This window comes from Natator depressus, chromosome 3 (assembly GCF_965152275.1).
Source record: "Natator depressus isolate rNatDep1 chromosome 3, rNatDep2.hap1, whole genome shotgun sequence".
Classification (NCBI taxonomy): Eukaryota; Metazoa; Chordata; order Testudines; family Cheloniidae; genus Natator; species Natator depressus.
The window spans coordinates 168,431,280-168,449,507 of record NC_134236.1 but is presented as its reverse complement, the minus strand read 5'-3'; the positions used below and the strand labels follow the sequence as shown (position 1 = coordinate 168,449,507).

At 46.1% G+C, this 18,228-nt stretch overlaps 1 protein-coding gene across 3 annotated transcripts in view; it reads right to left on the bottom strand.

Annotated features, from left to right (window-relative positions):
• RD3 (RD3 regulator of GUCY2D) overlaps positions 1-17,561 on the bottom strand; it is a 32,766-nt gene extending 15,205 nt beyond the window's left edge. Inside the window, exon 1 of one of the 3 annotated variants that reach the window (XM_074949308.1) lies at positions 17,487-17,561. The gene's annotated coding sequence lies outside the window, so the exon portion shown is untranslated. Of the gene's footprint in view, positions 1-16,914; positions 17,127-17,486 lie in introns of those variants that run through there. The other 2 variants (XM_074949307.1, XM_074949306.1) reach the window with 2 other exon arrangements.
• Positions 17,562-18,228: the final 667 nt, after the last annotated feature.

Here is an 18,228-nt window from a genome sequence, read left to right as displayed (position 1 = left end):
TCCCAACTGCTCCCTTCCCCCATACCAGGGTGCCCCATTCTCCCCCTACAACCCAATGCCAGGGGCTCTGCATGTGTCTCCTTTCCTAGAGGGTTGCACACTTCATTGCTTAGGTAGGCAGAGCTGTATTCCTTCCACTCCACTCCCCCTCCCCTGACAATGCTCACTCCCCTCCAGGTCCCTGCTTCCCCCCATTCCCAAGCCTTAGAGGAAGCATTTTTAGTGGTGGAAGCAGGGACCGAGAAGTAGGCAGGCCACTCACTCAGTATTAAACTGAACAGTCATTTGCTTTTCTAGGGTTTGTCCCCCATCTGGTACTCAGACAAAACCGCATATGGTTTTGTCCAGTATTAGATGGGGGATTCCCTTTTGAAGAGAGTATTGCTCTGCACAGATCACGCTGGCGGGGGCAGAGCATCATGCTCTTCAAAAATGGCACCCCCTGTGTAGCGTGACCTTGCACACACTGCACATTTGATGACATACCAGCATGGGCAGGCCCACACCATTCCCAGAAGTACTGGAAATGCCCAGTGTTCCAGGAATGTGTGAATGGCCACCTTACCCAGAAGGGATTGTGGGGAGGGATGAGGAAATACTACAGCTCAACTACATAAGCAACAAAGTGTATCCCCCCCATCATGGGGCTGGCGAGTATCCTGCCTGTGTAGGGGCAGAAGTGTGTGGGGTGCCATGTAATGCCCGGAGAGCAGCGCAGCGAAGAAAAGCCACTCGCATGCGGGAACTGGGTTGGGCTGTGTCTGTCTCTTTGACACTCCTACAAATGGTTTTCCAAGTTTTCTGATTGTCACCAAAATCAAGCAGATTCTGCCCATTGATGCCTAGCACATTCCATGAAGTTCTGGAATTCACCGGATGTGGCCTTCAAAAGTTATTGCGTTGCATACAGACAAACAGAGAAATGCCATCAAGTTGTGTTTAGGGCCTCGCTTTGCTTGGCCAATAACATCTGTGAAGTTCTTTGAGATCCTCAATTGAAAAGCACTGGAGGGACAATTTTGTGACAGTAACGATGGGCTGAAGAAGCAGAGTGCAGGTGGAGATTAGATCTAGGCTCAGCTCTAGAGCCTGGATTTGAGGCTGAATCCTGCCTTTGGGCTCAATAGTGCTAAAGTCTTATGAGCTGCCATCGTAAGATTTCAGCACCAAGTAGTAGAAGCCTCTCAAGATCAGTTGGTCCCACAAAAGTTCCATCTTCCTGCTTAGTGTTTAAGGAACTCAGGCAGCCTGTGCAAGACTTGTAATTGAATCAGTATACCTTACCCCTACTGGTTTTTGCCCACCAGAGGCTGCCCATGCCAACTATAGGAGAATTCAGTGAGTGCCAGTCACAGACTGCTCAACACAACGGCTGCCTGGTTCCTTACTTGCTACGTGCTGTGTTGTATTCTTGGAATAAAGCCTAAAACTGCTTCAGCTGAACCTGAGTCAGTTGTGAGTGTTGAGAGTTCCACCATGTCATGGAACAAGCTAAGACCAGCCACTCTCATATTTCAGCCACATCTGAAGATAGGTTTGGGATCTGACCCAGAACCAAAACAAGAGAAGCAGGTTTGGAACAGGGCATTCAAATGTGAACACCCTCTCCTATCTAATATATGAAGGGGTTTGGATCTGGGGGTCAGCTCATCCCTAATTATATTATTGCTAGTCGCAGTAGTAGTAACCAGAGTGTCATGCAGAGCTTTTGATTTAAACGGAGGAGTTACATGCACTGAGGGAAGGCCCTGGGACCCCCACTGACTTCTAAAAACAGGTGGCCTGACTGTTCTGGTGTGCTGGAACTGTACAAGCAGGCAATATCTGCTATTAATATCAACTATTAACGGAACAGCGAGGGCTGTCCTGGGGGGGAAGTGTAAGCATGCATATGCTTGCACTATTATTTTCAAATTAAATGCAACTGTGTTGCTGGATGTGTTTATATTGTATTTGGGCAGAACATACAATACCAACCAGCTCCTCCTAGTGTAGTCATTTTAACAGCACTCTGTATCGACCATTGTAATGACGATTATTGTTGACACAATAGAGTCATGAAGAAGAGCATGCACAAAACAGCATCTACTATTTCTTCTCCTAACACACTTACATGCCTTGCTGCTTCTGTCCGTTAGCCCTCAGGGATGGGCACAAAGGATATCGGCAGTGGAGGTTACAGAGAGGCTAATGTCAACCAGTTCTAGCTCGGTCAGGAGATGACATGCCATGACTCAAAGGGGCATATGAACCAGGTGATGGGCTTAGGGCCTTGATCCTGCAAAGCACTTGGGACTAACCAAATAATCAGAGGGTGGAGAGATGTTTACATGAAGAAATAGTTAAGTCAACACAATGAGCAGGCTCAGTAGGCTGGCCAAAACTTTTTCATTTAAATTTTTTTCCAATGGAAGATTGTTTGCAACAAAATGAAGATTTTCACAGGAAATATCTGCTTTTGTCACCATTTTTTTTTTAACAGAAAACTGAAAATTCAAAACCCACATTTTTTTTTAGTTTTTAGCTGAACATTTTGGGGTTCTGTGGTTATGTTCTTTTTTATGAAAAAAGTCAAAATTTTCCATGGGGGATTTCCCCCTGCCCCCAACCAGCTTTAGTGCTCAGCAGCTTGCAGGACTAGATTCCAACAGGGTGTTCCTACATCTGTGGATCCAGGCCTAACACTCTGAAAGGGTTTGCCCCCAAAATGAAGAGTATTGCATCATGATCCAAATGTTGTGATGGCACCAGTTAAATATCACAGTGCCATTTATCAGCTTCATCCATTGCTGTGTGAGCAACAAGTAGGGTTGCTAACTTTCTAGTCGCACAAAACCAAACACCCTAGCCCCTCCCCTTCCCCAAGGCCCTGCCCCTTCCCTGGGGCCCCGCCCCCCACTCACTACATTCCCCCTCCCTCGGTGGCTCACTCTCCCCCACCTTCACTCAATTTCACTGGGCTGGGGCTGGGGGTACAGGAGGGGGTGAGGGCTCTAACTGGGGGTGCGGAGTCTGGGGTGGGGCTGAGGATGAGTGGTTTGGAGTGCAGGAGGGGGCTCCAGGCTGGGGGGGTGGGGCCGAGGGATTTGGAGTGCAGGAAGGGGCTACGGGTTGAGGCATGGGGTTGGGGTGCAGGAGGGGGTGAAGGCTCTCAGCTGGGGCCATAGATGAGGGGTATGGGGTGTGGGAGGGAGCTCTGGGTTGGGGCAGAGGGTTGAGGTGTGGGGGGGGGTGAGAGCTCTGGGCTGGGGGTGCGGGTGCTGGGGTGGAGCTGAGGGTTTGGGGTGCAGGAGGGTGCTCCAGGCTTGGGGGGGGGGGTCAGGTCTGGGACAGGGGGTTGGGGCTCAGGGTTGGGGCATGGGCTTACCTTGGGCGGCTCCCAGTCAGTGGGGCAGCAGAGGGGCTAAGGCATGCTGCCTGCCTGTCCTGGCACTGTGCTGCATGCACCCTGGAAGTGGCCAGCAGGTCCGGCTCCTAGGCCATGGTCCAGGAAGATTCACGCGCAGCTCTCGCCTGCAGGCACTGCCCCCCCAGCTCCCATTAGCCGGTTCATGCATGCAGAGCCCCATGACCCCCCACCTAAGAGCTGGACCTGCTGGCTGCTTCCGGGGGGCAGCATGGTGCCAGCCAGGATAGGTAGGGACTAGCATGCCTTAGCGCTGCAAGCCTGGTCGGCAATGCTGACCGAAGCCCCCAGGGTCTCTTTTCGACCCTGCTAACAGCATGTTTACAAAAGAAGGCAGGGATTTGGGATGGCTCAGGTTTTGAGTGTCCAATGGGAGGCCTTGACTTCAGATCCTCAGCATTTCTGAAAATCAGTCCCTCGGAGTCTCAAGTTGGGCACCCCAAAATGAAGCCTGGCAGAATTAATGGACACTTCTGAACAGTTTAGTCTATTTTTTTTAAAACACAGAAGGCAGCAGCAGCCATTCACTAGCAGAATGAAAGCCTCATAATAGAGCTAGTCAAAAATGTTCTGTCAAAATGCTTTCTTTGATGGAATTTTTTTTTTTGGCAAATCAAAATTTTTTATGAAAAGTGTCCATCTGTGTGACAAAAAAATTGGATTTTCATAAAAAGGTAGACAAATTTTCAGCTTTAAGTAACTGAAAACTGGATTTAATTTTTTTTTTAAACTGAAGCTTTTCTTGGTTTGGGTTTTTCTAATGAAACACACCAAAAATATGAAGAAATTTTTCAATGAAAAGGAAGAAAATTTCATTGAAATTTTTCACAGGGGAAAAACGTAATTTCCTGATGAGTTCTCCCTCATAACCATCTCTTGATCATGGTTGCTAGTAAACTGTACATCTAAGTCCTGACGCTCCATAGATTTACACGGAACATTAATAGGAGGTGAGAGTAGCAGCACAGTAAGTGGAGTTACGAACCAGCAGTGAAGTAGTTAACACAACGTGTAGAGGCGGAATATAATGATTACATATTATAATTCACCTTCCACTTGTATGCTTCAGAACACTATCTTAAGCACTCAGCAAGCTAAGCACCAACACATCCACTCCTCCTGTAGGCAGGAGGACCTACAAGATAATTTCTACCTTGATTTTCTAGGCCAAATTCAAATGTAGCATAAGCTGATGAAGCCCCTAGAGAGAGATGTACCAACTAACACAGGTCTGAATTTGGCCTTATATCTCTATGCTTCTGTTGATGCCTTCATTCAGTCAAAAACCCATTAAAATAAGCAACTCAAACTCAAATGACTTAAGAGCACAAATCTCATTGACTTTCAATAGAACATATGATCCTAAATCACTTAGGTGCTTTTGAAAGTCTCACCCGTAAGCTTAGATCTAAAACCTAAAAATGGCAGCAGCCTCAGAAGCCAGGAGAGAAGGAGAATTTCATATCTGAGTTGCAAAGTGACTAAAGCTCTAGTCCCCAGTATAGTGATAATTACCAAAAGTTCATAATCACTTAGAACTCAAGGTACAACTTGGAATATCCTCCTAAGTGCTTCTGGACTCCCAGAAGTAGTAATGGTCAAAGGGCTTTTCTTCTCCATATGGCAAGGAAATTGTTTCAAAAGTGGACCTTGCCTCACTGAGCCACACCTTTGTCACTTCAAGACTGCATTACTGCAAGGTGCTCTATTCAGGGCTACATTTGAAGACCACTTGGAAACTTCAGCTAGGGTGGAAGGAGTTGTCTGCTTGCTTACTAGTGTGCCAGGTATGGGGCATAATGCACTGTTACTCCATAGACATCACTGGCATCCAATTTAGTATTCAGGTGCAATTCCTGGTGTTGATTTTAATCTAAAAAGCCTTGCATGGTTTGGATCCTGGTTATCTTTGAGGCCACTTCTCTCTTCATGCCTCATCCTGGAAGTTGAGACCAGGTGGTAAGCTTGAGCTGACAAACCTAGATTAGTATATTTAGCATCAGAGTATTCTCTGGGAGGAGGCCCTCAATTTTGGGGCTTGCTTCTTGTGCTTGTCCAGAAATTCACAAGTCAAATGACTTTCAGAGCATGATGTAGATCTATCTATTTTCCCCGGCTTTTGCCTGATGAGATAAGCTGGGAGGGTTGGAGTTCTGTGTTGGCATGGGAGATTTCCAGTTTGACACTACGTCATTTTAAGATGTAATTGTGTATGATTTTATATTTTCTCCATGGCCCGAAAAGTGCAAGTAATAAAATGAAAAATAAAATAAATACAAATACAGTAGGGAACAAGATCTCTAAGATAACATTTGTGGAGTTCCTAGAACTGCAATTTGTAACGTATGTAAATTCGATCCTAATACAGAAGGACTGGGAAAACATGTTGAAAATACCTAGCTTTGGAGGAACCTTTTTTGATAAGATCGCCCCATTCTGCAAGGGTTTTGCTCAAAGATCAGTCAACAAATCAATAAAGTCACATTTCCAAAAGTGGAGTCTAGAAGTGTGTTATGCATCAGTACATCAGTATCGGAGTGGGGCACAAACCTGGAATGGTTTTTACAATTACCTCCCAGTTTCTTTCAGCATCTACAAATCTAGGTGATATGATTGTCCATCAATGTGCATGTCACTAAAAGAATCCACACCATTAAAGAAAGGTGCCCCAAGAAGTCTGTTCTTGGGGTCCCAAGTTTGAAAATATTGCAGTCTAATTCTTAGACTCTTCCAGATTCAGAAAATGTGCCACACTGGATCAAACCACTGGTCCAGTATCCTGCATCTAACAGCAACCTGATCCTTCAGAAGAAGGTAAAAAACAAAAGCAAAGATTGCAAGTTCTGTGGGACAAGGACCACATGTGTCCGTACAGCAACACATACACTTCTGGTGCTCTATAAATAATGATACCCTAACTAGTTGTGCACATGAGGGAACCCTGTGGTGATTAGTTTATGCCCCGAAGCTTTGATTACCCTTACGTTAGCAAGCAGAACAACAACTATTGGAAATGATCCTGCTCCTACTGAACTCTCATACAGTACAGTGGGAGCAGGAGCCAGTTCCCTTCCTATTAAAGATAATGGTAATATCGCCAGGATGACTCCAGTTCTTTCAAGACAGCCTCTCTTACTTTCACATTACCACAGATGGCAATGTCTGCCTGTTGCAGGTCTAGTCCACCTGTATAGGTGACTAAGCTCAGATGAGAATGGTGTGCTGATGGTTCTGAATCCATAACTCCATTACCCTAAAATGCATCTATGCTCTGTTACATACTTAGATGGTATTATTGTATTTGTGAGTTTAGCGTGTGTTCACCACTATGTTATTAAAGGTTAAGATACCTTGACATGATCCAGTGAGAGGCACTGAGGCAAGCTCACTGCTAGCAAAAGTGAATGGCAGAATGAACTGAGATGTTGTAAAGATTTAAATGTCTCTGCACTCTCATTCACATGACTGTGGCAAGTTATATTAAAGAGAAACTATTCTGCTGTTATTTAGAAAAGATGCAAATACCTACAACACTCAGCCAGCACCTTCCTCTGATACAGGTTGAGCTGGGTGTCTCATATAACATATGGGTATTTTACCAGCATTTGTTAGCAGCCAACAGGCTAATTAGTGCTATATTCCTGTCAATTAGACTGTTCTTATTACTGTCTGAGTCTGACCTCACACTGGTATATACGCACCAGTGTACACACAGCCTAGTGAGAAGAGAGCTAGGCCCTGTAGGGGTAACTTGTGAAGCTGAACAGATTATGACCTTCCAACATCTTCCAGCTATTTCCATTGCTGGCTGTTTTATTAGAGGCAGCAGGGCCCCTAGTGGATAGAGCAGGAAACTGGGAGTCAGGAAACCTGGGTTTTAATTCCCACTGACTCACTATGGGTATGATCTTGCAATGTGGTGAGCTCTTCTTATGGCCTTCAGCTTTTTGATCTGTTTCAGTGGCTCTTTATCAAAGAGACTAGTGCTGTGAGGGAGTACACCTTTGAAAGGTGTTGCTGTAGCAGGGCATCAGAGCTGTGCCGCAAGATGATAATCACTTAGGAAAAGAGTTCAGGCACACTGGCATCAAAGGGAGTTTGGTCTGAGCAGGGACTGCGAGTTGATTTGTCCAGTCCCCACTAAGTACCTAAGTGACTTGGGAGTACAAGTCCCACAGGCTTTCAATAGGGCTTGTAGTCCTCAGTGTCCTAGGTGCTTTAGAAAAATCACACACCCCAACAAGAAGGGTGTAGGGCAGGCAGAGCAGATTACCTGCAATTCACACTGCCTGTTTTTGAACAGAGGGAAAATCCAGTCCAAACATCTCATGCAAAGCTACAGTCAGTGCTAGTTGTCCCGAGGTGGTTCTTGTTTGCATGAAGCTGTTTCTCCATCCTCCTCCTTTCTAGTACTGGAAACTGGCCACTAACACTCAGTGGAACTGACAAGCCACCACCACTCATCCTGCCATTGGTCTTTTCAGCCCAGGGAAAGGACCAGGGGCTCCACTAATTGCAACTGTTTTCAATTTAAAGTTCACACTGGGGCTAATCATTAAGTAACATGAAATGTCTTTTCTATTAGGAAGGACACAAAGGACTGGGGCTTACAGTCAGGTTGCAGGATGCTGATGACCAAGGGGGCATCTGTGGTAAATAAAAACAGTGCTGCATCTGGATATAAATCCTTCTGTTGGACAGTAAGTCAGTTTTGCTGCTACTCAGAGTAGTCCATTCATGTTTCAGAGAGCTGGCTTTGACCATGCTCAGTTTATAAACTGGTCAAATACTAATAAATTAAAAATATTAAACTGTTCATAAAAATCTCCACTCCAGAAGTAGTGTAGACTTTCAGGAATTTTGCCTATTCAACTCTATATTTCCTTTTGGAAATAACACCTTCTCCTCAGAGTTGACCATGTTTGACATCAGATAGTATATTTTACATGGTTGCTTTTTCAATGCACATGTATAATTATACCTGTATCTAGATGTACATGTAACTGGATTATACAATACTTCTATACATTGCTGGATGTTAATGTTGGCCTAATGGGTGTTTCCTTAATTGTCAGTGATTGCATTCAGAGGAAATGCCATTGAGTAACCTTAGCTGTAAACTAACAGCCCTTTCTGTGTAGAAATTTCCTTGTATTTTTAATGATAAATAAAATGAAGTCTCCTAACCTGCCTCTCAACACCACTTATGTGCTCTGACTCACCAACTGCCCCTGGATTTCTTTCCCCCCCCACCCTCTTGTGTCCTGCTTCTATATGTTCCAGGCCTCTCTCCCCATCCTTTTCCCACTCCATCCCCTGTATCTCCACCCGCTCCCTGTGATTGCCTCCATTCCTCTTCCAAGTCTCCCTCCCTTGACTCCCTCAATGTTCCCCCTTGTGCTCTTTGTCTCTGGCTCCCTGTTCCACCCTTAAACATTTATAAATATAAAGATGTAGAAGAGGAAGAGCCAGGAAGGGAGGAAATCAATAGGGGAGCTAATGCAGACAATGAACTGAGGAGCCAGGAAAGTACCAAGCCCATGTGTGTTGTGGCTAGCGTGACCAGGTGTTCAGTTTTCTACTGGAACACCTGGTTAGAAAGGGATCCTGGCAGCTCCAGTCAGCACCGCTGACCGGGCTGTTGACTGTCCAGTTGGCAGTGCCATGCAGCAGGGCTGACAGGCTCCCTGCTAGCTGCCATGCCGCGCAGCTCCCAGGAAGCAGCAGGCATGTCCTCCCTCCAGCTCCTAGACGTAGGGGCAGCCAGAGGCTTTGCACGTTGCCCCCGCCCCAAGTGCCGTCCCCGCAGATCCCATTGGCTGGGAACCGCAGCCAACGGGAGCAGCGCCCCCTGCAGTACCCCAAGCCCCGCATCTCTGGCCCTACCCCAGAGCCCACACCCCCAGCCAGAGCCCTCACCCCCTCCAGCACCCCAGCCCCAAGCCAGCCAGCTGAAAACGAGCGAGTTAGTGAGTTTGGGGAGAGTGAGCAACAGAGGGAGGAGGGATGGAGTGAGCAGGGTGTAGGGCCTTGGAGAAGGGGCGGGGAATGGGCAGGGCCTCAGAGGAGGGGCGGGGCAGTGGGCAGGGCAAGGGTGTTCAGTTTTGTGCAAGTAGAAAGTTGGCAACCCTAGTTGTGGCTTCCTAGGTCAGCTACCTACCCTTCCCCCAGACCCACTACTGAGCGGTGGTATACATTTCTTTGACTAGCTAGCAGGCTATTCTGACTGCAGGCTGCACATATAGACAGACAGACCCTGATCCCCTTCAGGGTCCTAGAGATCAGTCATGCTCAACCCAGTCTGACAAACTTGCTAAGTTTTGTTGGAAGATGTCTGCTCTGTTGTGAATCACAGCAGGTTTATCAGTTGGAGAATGCGCTTCCATGGCAGAAAGAAGAGTTCAGCAAGCAAAGTTCTCCCTTTCTCCCAGACACCATGTTCTTGCCTACAACACCAACAAAAGGGGGCATGAATCAGTGTTCATGTCGCACTCCCGGTCACTACCTGGCCTGGGACAGGAAAGCTAATCATCTAACCAGCAGACCAAATTTGGTGATGAATCCTGATCACATGCCACCTGAGGCACGTTGTACACACACTAAGAAGAAGACAGCAACAAACAAAATGGAGGGAGGAGGCAGAAGGAGAGACTGGCAGTCAAATTGGGTTGAAAAGCAGGGCTTGGATCTTGGAGGGCCACAGTCAAACTTACTATAGAGTCCTATTGATAGCTGCTTTCAACTACCTGAAAGGGGGTTCCACAGAGAATGGATCTAGACTGTTCAGTGGTAGCAGACGACAGAACAAGGAGCAATGATCTCAAGTTGCAGTGGGGGAGGTTTAGGTTGGATATTAGGAAAAACTTTTTCACTAGGAGGGTGGTGAAGCACTGGAATGCATTACTTAGGGAGGTGGTGGAATCTCCTTCCTTTGAGGGTTTTAAGGTCAGGCTTGACAACACCCTAGCTGGGATGATTTAGTTGGGGATTGGTCCTGCTTTGACCAGGGGGTTGGACTAGATGACCTCCTGAGGTCCCTTCCAACCCTGATATTCTATGATTCTGTGATCATCAATCCAGCTGTCCTCTGAACAGCAACTGTGTTAAATCTGGAGACTAAATTCAATTACTGACATCTCAAATGGGAGTTTTAATCCTGCTTTAAGTGAAAAGCTCAGCACAGCCCTAATTATGAAGTTGTTACTGACGCCTCTGTAATATTAATTATATAACATGCCATACAATTGTAATAAAAATATCTGCTTTCTTCCTCCCATAGTTTTCAGTAGAATGAACCACATCAAAATTTTTCCACTTTTTCCATACGGGGACCTCTTTTTCCATACCAGGGCCCCCAGCACCACCACCCCTTCCCATCTAGCCAAGATCCTCCCACCTTTATACTTAGCAATAGGGGAAGGGCAGAGTGATTATGACCTCCTGATACCTATTTGCAACCACCTTGGAGGTCATGACCGCAGTTTGAGAAGCCAATCTATGTAATAAACCATAAAAATGGAAGGAAAGTCTTGTACTTAAGAGGCAAGATTGGAAGTCAGGAAACCTGGGTTATATTCCTGGCTGTGCCACAGACTTTCTGTGTGATTTTGGACTAGTTGCTTAATTAACCTCTGTTTCCTCATTGGTAAAATGGGCATAATCACATGTATCTATCCCACAGGGATGTTGTGAGGCTTAATTCGTTAGTGCCGTAAAGCACATTGACCTTCTCACCTGCAAAGCATGACAAATATAATGAGTTATGCAACATCTTTCTTGTTCCCAACGAGTGGAATTAAAAGGCATAATTCTTGCGCACATTTCAGTTATTTTGTTTTGTACCACAGTGGACAAAATATTGTTTGTTTTGCTTTACAAGCTGGACTATCCAAGTGTTATGGAGGAAACAAGATATGGGATACAAAGGGAATTGTCAAAGTAATTAACAGATGTCAGAGGACATGATCCTGTTTCAAATACCAGGGAGGTTTGGATAACTGAGGTACCTGTAAGTGTAACACTGTAAGGCCATGTCTACACTAAGGGCGCTACAGTCACACAGTTGTAGTGCTGCAGCTGTGTTGCTGTAGGTCCATATTGTAGAGGCTTCCTACATTGGTGGAAAGGGTTTTTCCATCACTGTAGTTAATCCACCTCCCAGAGTGGCGGTAGCTCGGTTGATGAAAGAATTCTTCTGTAGACCTAGCCGTATCTATACTGCGGCTTAGGTCAGGTTAACTTTGGCATTCAAGGGTGTGGATTTTTCATATTTGATATAACTAAGTCAATTTTAAGTGTAGACCAGGTCTAAGTGAAACGTATTTATTGTCAGTCTTCCTGGCTATAGGCTTTGCAGGGCTGTAAATAGTCTGACATGATTTCTAGGGATGAGCTAATTTGAAGGTGACAGTTTGGAATGCTAGCAGTCGACTTCCAGGTAAGGCCCTATCCTCCCATCCCTTTCTTACCTGAGTAGCGCTTACTGACTCAAGTAGTCAGTAACATCAATGGAACAAGTCAACGTCAGGATTGGGCCCTGCCATTATATTAGGTTGCTTTTGATAGAGATGTGACATGACTGACAGTAACTTTCAGCGGCATGTGATGAGTACATTTTTAGCTCCAAGTACAGCTTATCATTTCTGTATTTTATATTATGGAGTAGATGTACATACACTGAGCAGAGGACCTGGCCCAGTGTATATTGTACCGCTTAAAGGGTATTTTAAGGGAGAACAAGAAAATCTTACACAAGGTGCTGTGAGATAAAAGGCTAAACACAAACCAGGGGATATAAAGACATCATAATTTCTTCCAAGATGCATACTACAACTGTGTTGCATTTTCTACATTTAATGGCACCCACAAGATTATGTAAGGAACCTTTTCATAAAATTAAAAGCACATGACCTTCCCTATGATTGTATAATTTCTGAAATATTTTGATTCCTAGAGATTTGTTGTTATAAAAGAAAAACTTTTTTCAATGTGTTTTCAACATACACTTTAATTACAAGAGAGTAAAGGAACATGACATGGACTGTGACATGAACACTGCAACAGTCATGATCAGAAGTTATAGAGAAAGCATGTGTTTTGGCTGATTATGGGAAAATATAACAAGGACCATGTGCTACTAAGCAGAAAAAAATATATCTACTCCAGATCTACAGCTGATGTAAGAGCCATAGTTCCATTGACTTTAATGGAACTACATTGTGTAAATCCACATAATTCAAATGAAGCCAAGAGTTATTTTGATTTACAGCAGCTGACCTTTATATGTCAAATAAAAAAAGCCAACAGAGTAGATCCCTAACTATGGCTAGGAATCTCCACAAAAGCTAACCTTTATGTTATCTGCAGAAGCAAAAGGGTTTTTGTTTTGTTTTTCACAATTTGCTTCAAATGCATAATAGCATTTCAGTCTGCCTACCTATCAGAGCAAATCAGGTTCATCTGCCAAGACCCAGAACTATTTTCATGCCAATTTCCCACACAGACTTCAAGCACTAAACATTTTCTAATGCAAACCACAACAAACAAATAAATAAATACTACAAATGATATCAGTGGAGTGGTTTAAACCTAATAAGTCAGGAAGTTCAGAATTAAGACAAACACCCTTTCCTTAATTCAGCCTCCTGGGCCAATTGTATAATGTTGATGTTTGCTGCTTAAGGGCTGCCATATTTTACCCAAGAAGTGGCTGCATGTCTGGGATGGAGCAGGTAATCACTAGATTCATATATCTTAAGTCCAGAAAAGATCATGTAGTCTGTCTTCCTGCATAATACAGACTATCAAATTGCACCCAGTTATGCCGTAAATAACAGGTAAACAAAGCCCGTTGCCAACTGTGTCCACATATCTACTCAGGGGTACCATCATAGGGCCTAATCACATCAGCCACAATATCAGAGGCTCGTTCACCTGCACATCTACCAATGTGATATATGCCATCATATGCCAGCAATGCCCCTCTGCCATGTACATTGGTCAAACTGGACAGTCTCTACGTAAAAGAATAAATGGACACAAATCAGATGTCAAGAATTATAACATTCAAAAACCAGTTCAAGAACACTTCAATCTCTCTGGTCACTCGATTACAGACCTAAAAGTGGCAATTCTTCAACAAAAAAACTTCAAAAACAGACTCCAAAGAGAGACTGCTGAATTGGAATTAATTTGCAAACTGGATACAATTAACTTAGGCTTGAATAGAGACTGGGAGTGGATGGGTCATTACACAAAGTAAAACTATTTCCCCATGTTTACCCCCCCCCCCACCGTTCCTCAGACGTTCTTGTCAGCTGCTGATTATCACTACAAAAAGTTCCCCCTTCCCCCCTCTCCTGCTGGTAATAGCTCACCTTAAGTGATTGATTGTTTCATGTTCTCTATGTATATAAATCTCCTCACTGTATTTTCCACTGAATGCATCCGATGAAGTGAGCTGTAGCTCATGAAAGCTTATGCTCAAATAAATTTGTTAGTCTCTAAGGTGCCACAAGTACTCCTTTTCTTTTTGCGAATACAGACTAACACAGCTGCTACTCTGAAAAGAGGTAGAAAGGAATCCCACTGGAACACATACCATGAGCAACATCTCTTTCCTGTCATTTTGTAGCTTATCTAATTTTAAAGATATGTTCAAATAATGTTAAGGATTTGGTGTAAATCCACAATACAAAAGGATTTCAGAATTAAAACTAAATATATATCCCTGACTCACCCATTGTTAATCCTTAGTTATTGTAACAGTATTCCTTAGCCACAAAAGGGTGAGTCAAGGATGTAACTTCAGCTCACGAATCCCTTGCATTGTGGTTTATACCACAGGCTTATTTAAACATAATACATTATCTTCATATTAAATGAACAGAGTTATTGCTCATGCGCTGTGGCCTCGAATTACAAATTCTTATATCAATGGATCTGTTAAGGTTAACAGAGTTTCCTATCGGGGGTAGCGGTGTTAGTCTGTATCCACAAAAACAACAAGGAGTCCGGTGGCACCTTAAAGACTAACAGATTTATTTGGGCATAAGCTTTCGTGGGCTAGAACCTACTTCATTAGATGCATGGAGTGACAATTACAGATGCTAACATTAGTAGACGTGCAGGTGAGAGGACCCAACCACATCAGCCATACCATCAGAGGCTCATTCACCTGCACGTCTACTAATGTTATATATGCCATCATGTGCCAGCAATGCCCCTCTGCCATATACATTGACCAAACTGGACAGTCCCTATGTAAAAGAATAAATGGACACAAATCGGACACCAGGAATGGTAACATACAAAAGCCAGTAGGAGAACACTTCAATTTTCCTGGACACTATAACAGATTTAAAAGTAGCTATACTTGAACAAAAAAACTTCAGAAACAGACTTCAAAGAGAAACAGCAGAATTAAAATTCATCTGCAAATTTAACACCATTAATTTGGGCCTGAATAGGGACTGAGAGTGGCTGGCTCATTAAAAGAGCAGCTTTGCCTCTCCTGGAATTGACACCTCCTCATCTATTATTGGAGTGGACTACATCCACCCGGATTGAATTGGCCCTGTCAACACTGGTTCAACTTGTGAGGTAACTCCCTTCTCTTCATGTGTCAGTATAATAATGCCTGCATCTGTAATTTTCACTCCATGCATCAGATGAAGTGGGTTCTAGCCCACAAAAGCTTATGCCCAAATAAATCTATTAGTCTTTAGAGTTTCCTATATTATTTCTATATTCCCAGCATAGACCAGACTATGTGCTATGAATATGCAGATGGGATGGCATGAACTCTATAACCAATCCATCATCTGGAAAGTTTTGAAGGGATATTTTATTCACATCAGATACCATAGTGGCATATGGTGGGAATATATATTCACAGGAGCATGTGTATCTGTGTACAACAGAGCCACCATCATGAAACTAATAAAATTCCTACTGAAAATATTTACTGTGGGCTAAATCCTGAAGATCTCACTCACTCCCACACAGGCAAAACTCCTAGATTACTACATGGGAATTTTGCCTGTGTAAATATTGCAGGATATTGGGCTCAGTCTCAAAGTTTGGTGTAGCACAGTAGCTGCTTAAAAATACATATTGATATGAAATTAGTGCTCATGACAACAATGCCAGTCTTCCAGCACTGAAAACTGAACTCCTCTCTCCATAGAACAAGTACAGAAAAGACAAAAGCAGGCAAGCTTCCCTTACTCTGTAAAACCCATTTAGTCCCGAGCTTCTCTGCAGAGAAGGCTATCAATGATGCCCATTATGACAGCCGTACCTGTCCACTGAGACTCCAAGCAGCCTTCCAGGAAGTAACTGCTCTTGGTCATTACCAACCTTTGCTGAAACTAAATTGAGGTATTTAGCACTGAGAGCAGAATGTGTGCCTCCATTACACTGGAATAAACGCAGAATAACACAACTGATTTCAGTGGAATTATTCTGGATTTACCCAGATGTAATTGAGAGCAGAATTTGTTCTGGAGTGTGTAAAAAATACCAGCTGCTTACAGTTCTGCACACACATCTTGATCTGAACAATACTTAGAAGCTAACATTGCTTTTCTCTTGTGTTCCTTTTCTTTATATGTACCCTGTTACCCCATGCTTAAACCACCATCTTAGTGATCACTATTTAAATTAAGTTCAATTATAACATCTGAGCTGGTAACCGATGTTCTTCTGAAAATACCAGAAGATCACAGGGCCTGATCCAATCCTTATTAAAATCAGAGGAATTATTCACATTACTTTTAAGGGCTTTGGATCAGACCTACAGTTTTTATGGACAGAGAACTCTTTTTTTAAATTTTCAATTAGAGGATGATATAAGATACTATGATGAAGCACATATAAGTCCTAGATAGACAGACATATACTTGCATTTTAAAAACAGCGGAGGGTTAGTTTAAAAAAAAAGCATAAAAGCATATGATATTTTACTACCCTCATCTCACTAAGTGACAGCACAACAAATATTTTAGGACCTAATTCTTCACATGTCACTCCAGTTTTACAGGTGTAGTCATTGCCACAGAGTCTGGTTGAGTTATGCCTGCGTAAAACTGGAGTTACTGGGAAGGGAATCAGCCTCCTAGTTTTTAAATTGTGTTTTAAATAAGCACAGCATCCGGGGAAACGACCAAAACAAGCACAGTGGTATACCAAGATTTGATTTCAAGTGGATGCATGACCCCTTGTAATGACTGTCACAACAGTCAATGGATGGTCTGTGACAGAGGCTGCCCAGTGAATTCTAACTCATTTTCCTGGTAGAACTGCCGCAGTTAAATGTAACTTTGCTTGATTTCAAGACTGCAGTAGTCTCGAGTCACTTGTTTGTGCTCGTTTATTCCCCGGAAGGTGGCAAGTCAAATACAAACGAACCTACTCCGGGCACTTTCTATGCCAAGTCAGTGGTAAATACTGACCGCCAATTTCGAAACTCCTAAAGGCGGCTGAGGGGGAGCAAGAGAGGAACATACCTCCAACCAGAGCAGACCGCGTCCCCGCGCTCCGGGCAAAGGAAAAGCCCCGCAGGCTCCGTCCAGCGCCCGAACCGAGCTCCCGTGTGCGGAACACGCGGCAGCACCCAGCCCGGACACCTGGAGACCAGCCCGGCCTCTGGGGCCAGCTCCCACCGCTCCACTGGGTTGTGCTGCCTGCCGCGGACGAGCGGCCTTTTAGAAGCGCTCCAGCTTCCCCGCCCCTGGCACCTGCCCAACCCAAGCCGCCGCCCCCTGGGTCCCACCGCCGCCACTGAGCTGCCTGACGCTGCAGTCCCCGGGCGGCCACCGCGGAGGGGACCCAGCCCCGCGCGAGGCATGTGCCCGGGCTGGCACCCGCCGAGAAGTTGGGGAGCGATGGCCGGGAGCCAGGCAGGGCCGCTCCGCCGGGCGCTCCCCGGAGGACACGGCCGGGGGGGACAGTGCCCTGGCTGCCCCCAGCCGCGACCTCCGGCAAGGCGGGCTACCCCGGGCACGCCAGCGAGAGCCGGGCGCTGGGCAGGACAGGCCGGTGGGCACCCCCGCCGCGCGCGTCGGCAGGCTGGACATACCGTCCCGGTCCCGGGACTCTGCCCCGCCGCGCTCCTTACCCGGGCCGGGCCGCGGCGGGTCTCGGGCGAGGAGCGGGGGCGCCCGGAGCCGCGCGGCGGGAAGCCCGGGGGCCAGGGGCGCGGCGCGGCGCCCGGCGGCAGACTCCGAAGTGACCGGCGGGGCAGCGGGACAGGCGGGAGGCGCTGCCGGGTCGCCGCGGCGGGCGGGATCAGCCTCCGCTGAGCGCCCGGCCCCCCCGCCCCCCAGCTCCTGAGCGGCGGTTGCCATAGGGACCGAGCTAAGCCGAGGTGGCTGAGACCGGGGCTGGGCCGGGAGGAGCCGCGGGGCGGGGCGGTGCGTGGGGGTGAGGCCGAGCTCGCGGGAGCGCGGGGCCACTTGCTCCACTGGCTGTCAGGGGGGTGGCCCCCAGTCCTGCCCCACGTGGGTCCCGCCAGCTTCTGATCTGACAGCTCGGCTCGGTGCCACGTGGCCCTGAGAGCGGAGGCCCGCGCGCCGCTTCCCCGGAGCCGCTGCAATCGCCGTCCTGGCTTGGCGTTACTCGCTCTGCGGCCACCCGCCTCGCAAGACTCCTCTGGGGTCTCGTCCCCACAGCGCAGCGCCCTCCTACGCCTGGATGTGGCGGCCAGGGGTCCGGGTCCAGCGGCTCGGGTCAGCCCATGGGAGCATGTGTAAAGTTCGCGTCCGCATGCAAACACTCCCGAAGTCTGGAAATGCTCAGAGCCAGGGGGTTTGGTTTGAGAC